Source organism: Melospiza melodia, unplaced genomic scaffold (assembly GCF_035770615.1).
Source record: "Melospiza melodia melodia isolate bMelMel2 unplaced genomic scaffold, bMelMel2.pri scaffold_32, whole genome shotgun sequence".
Classification (NCBI taxonomy): Eukaryota; Metazoa; Chordata; class Aves; order Passeriformes; family Passerellidae; genus Melospiza; species Melospiza melodia.
In genome coordinates this window covers 6,645,338-6,649,646 of record NW_026948638.1, presented here as the reverse complement: position 1 = coordinate 6,649,646, position 4,309 = coordinate 6,645,338, and positions in this window count along the sequence as shown.

Here is a 4,309-nt window from a genome sequence, read left to right as displayed (position 1 = left end):
ATAATGGATCCTTGGTTCCAGGAGGTCTGGCAGTGCAGCAATGCTCTCCTTGGTTCCACCATGTCACAATGGCCTCTTGGTCCCAAGGGCCACCATGGTGTCAAACATGTTTCCTTCATTCCAGGAATCCCTGAGGAGCAGCACTGGCCCCTTGGTTCCATGGGGCCCTGCAGTGTCACAATGGCCCCATCATGACACCAGGTCCTGCTCTGTCACAATGCTCTGCATGGTTCCACAAGGCCCTGCAGGGTCACAGTGGCCTCTGTGGTTCCAGCAGGACCCAGACTGTCACCATGGACTCCTTGCTTCCATCCAGCCCCACAGTGTCACAATGGGCCCTTGGCTCTGTGCTGCCATGTCGTACACAGTGTCACCATGGTCCTCTTAGTGCCACCAGGCCGCGCAGTGTCCCTATGGCCCCTGGCTTCCCCAGGCACCTGCAGCGTCACAATCATCAGAGAATCAACCAGGCTGCAAAAGACTTTGGAGAGCATCAAGTCCAACCTGGGACCCAACACCACCTTGTCACCCAGACCATGGCACTCAGTGCCACATCCAGTCTTTCTTTAAACACTTCTAGGGACAGTGACTCAGCCACCTCCCTGAGCAGCCCATTCCAATGCCCAAACACCCTTTCTGTGAAGAATATTTCCTAATGTCCAGCTAAACTTCCCCTGGTGCAGCTTTTGGCTGTGTCCTCTTGTCCTGTCACTGTTTCATGGGAAAAATTCCTGACCCCCACCTGGCTGCACCCTCCTGTCAGGGAGTTGTAGAGAGTGATGAGGTCTCCCTTGAGCCTCCTCTTCTCCAGGATAAACAACCTCAGCTCCCTCAGCTGCTCCTCACAGGACTTGTGCTCCAGACACCTCACCAGCCTTGTTGCCCTTCTCTGAACACGCTCCAGCCCCTCCATGTCCTTCCTCAATTGGAGAGCCCAGAACTGCAAACAGCACTCGAGATGCTGCCCAACCAGTGCTGAGCACAGGGGAAGAATCCCTGCCCTGCTCCTGCTGGCCACACCATTCCTGATCCATAGGAGTGCCAGGGATTGGGTGAGGGAAATGATGGGAGGGGATGGGGAAAAAGTGTTCTTGATTGTCAGCCACGGAGGGCTTTGATTTTCATATCTGTTCAGACTGCATCAGAAGACGCTGGGGATCCATATCAATTGGGCATTGCTGATATCAATGTATAAACAGGAAAAGAAAACTGGATAAAACAATGTTCTCTGCATTGTTTCAATACAGTATATTCAATTTAAATGCACTTCTGAAATGTCTGACTAACCACAGAAGAACTGAAAATATAAATTATTTCCAGGGTTTTTCTAGTTTGAGCATTTTGAGTAAGAACTGAAAATTTAAATTATTCCCATGGGCTTTTCTTGTTTGTCTATTTTGAACAAATGTTTATGAGCCTTTTTCAGTGAATTTGTGAACTGAAGAGCTCAAGAAAGAAGAGGCCTCCGGAGTAGGAAAACTGATCACCAACCTCCTAGTGGATGAAGGTCCATCCCCATCAGAGCAACAATGAACAGAAATGGGCACAGCTTTGTGGCTGCCCAGCTTTGGCATGGGCCCTGGGCCTGGAGCAGGAGCAGCTCTTGAGGGCCCCAAGGCCGCGGCTCTTGTGCTGCCCTGGGCAGATGGGATGGCAGCAGGGGCTGCAGAGCTCTCAGCACCTCAGCCCGAGGGGAGCAGGGCAGCCAGGGAGCCTCCTTTGGCCTTGGCCAAGCACCTTCCCCCATGGCTCGGGCTGAGTCCTGTGGCAGCTGCAGCTGCTGCTGTGCCCTTGCCAGGGGCTGAGGCCATGGGGCCAGTGCCCAGAGCAGCCTGGCCTGAGCAGAGCTGCGGGGCCAGAGCCGGCTGGGCTGGGCTGGGGAGAGGCCCTTGGTGCTGCCCAGAGCTCAGGGCAGCTGGCAGAGCTTGCAGGGAGCTCTTGGAGCCTGGCCCAGAAACCATCAGTGTCCGTCTCAGCCTGGCTGAGTGTGCAGGGGCAGGACTCAGGCCAGGCCTTGTGGGGCAGGGCCAGCGCCTGTGCAAGGCATTGCAAAGAGGCAAGTGGCCCTGAGAGGAGGCTGCTCAGTGCCCTTGGTGGCATGGACAGAGCAGGGAGGGTGCCCAGGACATTTGTCAGCCCAAGTCTCTGTGCCCAGCCCTTGGCAGCCCTGGCTGCTGAGCCCAGCTTTGTCCTGAGCTGAGTTTGGCTGTGGCCCAGCTCTATCCTCCTGCAGGGCTCAGGGCCTGTTCCTGGCCATGGCCAGCCCTGGCTGCCTCTCTGCTGGCCCAAAGGTCTGGAGAGCACGAGGCAGGGCTGTCTGTTATAGGTTAGTTGCGGTGGGGAATGAATCACCCACTAATAAGTCCAAATAAAATTAAATTTATTAATTGATAGAGCAAGTGATAATAGGCAAAGTCAGCGTCCTGGGCGCGCTGCGTGACAGGAGAGTCTCCGCTCTACCACTGCCGCACTCATCTGATTTTCCGTGGAGTTCTTATACAGTCCTGCTTCCAGGCTGATGTGTAGTACTCTGCGTATTCTTCTTTTGTGTTTAGGTGGTCATAGTCCACCTCCTGGGGTCTGAAGATGAAAGTTGGTAATTTTCCTTTCTCTGATTCCTGGAATTCTTAGGCTCAGTCTGCTGAGTTCCTGGAATCCTAGGTTTACTGAGTGGATAAGCTGATACTGTGTTATCAATCATAGCAAACCCCCCACCCATATTAACAGTTTACTAACAGATAAACAACTGTTTGTGAAAACTATTGTCTTTTGGTTTCATCTTCCTTATCCTTTAAAGTCTGGAAATTTACTTAGACAAACTAGAGGTGATGCAATAGTCTTACTGGAATTACTTTATCAGCTTTGATGAACAAACTTAAAGTTTTAACCCATTACATTGTCTGTGCAGGCCCACAGATGCCCCGGGCTCTGCAGGAGCTGGCAGAGGCTGCCCAGCAGGGAGGCCATGGGGCACAGAGCCCCAAGGCTGCTGTGGGCACCATGGCACAGGGGCCGTTCTCAGCCGCAATGCTCCTGGCCTGGGCTGGGCCTGCACAGGGGTGTGGCCACCATGGCTGGGCCAGCACAGGGCCACAAAGGGGCCATGCGGCCGCTGCCAGGGCTGACAGCAAGGCCAGGCACACACAAGCAATTGCTGAGCATGGCCTGCGCTGGCCAGGCCTGACTGTGCCAAAGGCAGAGCTCAGCTGTCCTTGGGGGCTGCAGCAACAGTCCAGAGCCCAAAGAGCCTCCATGGCTGTGCTGGAGACCAAGGCTGCAGGAGGGAAATGCAGGGCTGCTGTGCGATGGGGAGGGCATTGAATTTCAGCACACACCTCAGCTCTCTGATGATCCCGGCACCATGCTGGGCCCTGTTTCAGACTGAAGCAGAGCAGATGTTGATGGAAGAGTAACCCTGCGGGGCTGTCAGGGACCTGCAGCTTGCAAGGATCTCTGCTCTCCTTTGGGTGCTCTCGGAGAGATCCAATCCCAGCTGGGAACCTCAGGGCACAAGTGGCACTGCCTGTTCATAGGCACACAACTGATGTCTGCCTGGAAAGGGGCACAGGTTTTAATACCTGCTTATATCATAAGATACAAGCAGATCTTTTTTATGTGGGTCATTTGAGTACTTTTGAGAAATGGCAAAATTTTCCTAGTACGAACAGGGATACCCTGGAAGCATACTGATGGCAGAAGAAGAAACACTGATCTTCTCATCTACTTGTGTCAGCATTATTCAGTTTATTATTTAATCTCACTCTTCCATCAGGTGTTTCCTGCTCTCCTGTTTTAATGGCCATTTCTAAGAACATCTTTTCATTTAGAGCAGCTGGATCTTTGTACTTCCTGCTGCTCCCAGATTTTCTCCTCTAGGTCCTTTCTGGTCATTCAAGTACCTCTCAATTGACTTGTTTAATGCTTTGAGGTGCAAGAAGTTGACCAAGATTTCCGAGTTTATATATTATAAATATAAAAATAATCATCACCTCAATTATGTTTGTATTTATCACAGAACCTTTTTTTCTTTTGTCCTGATCTAAAACTGTTCTTGTACAGAAATCCATGGGGGATAGGGGACATGTCACATGCTGCTGGGACATCCCAGAGAGCTGAGAGAAGAGCTGTGATGGTTATTAAACTGTTCAAATGATCAGGTTCTGTTTGTTTACAAGAAACCTTTCTGTGCCTCTGAGTGTCATCAGTCCCTGAGGCCAAAGGACACAAACCTGATGAGTTGTGGTTCCCACTGCATGGGCTGCACTTGGACTTTGGTCTCTGCACAGGAGAGCTCTTCATCCCCTTTCTC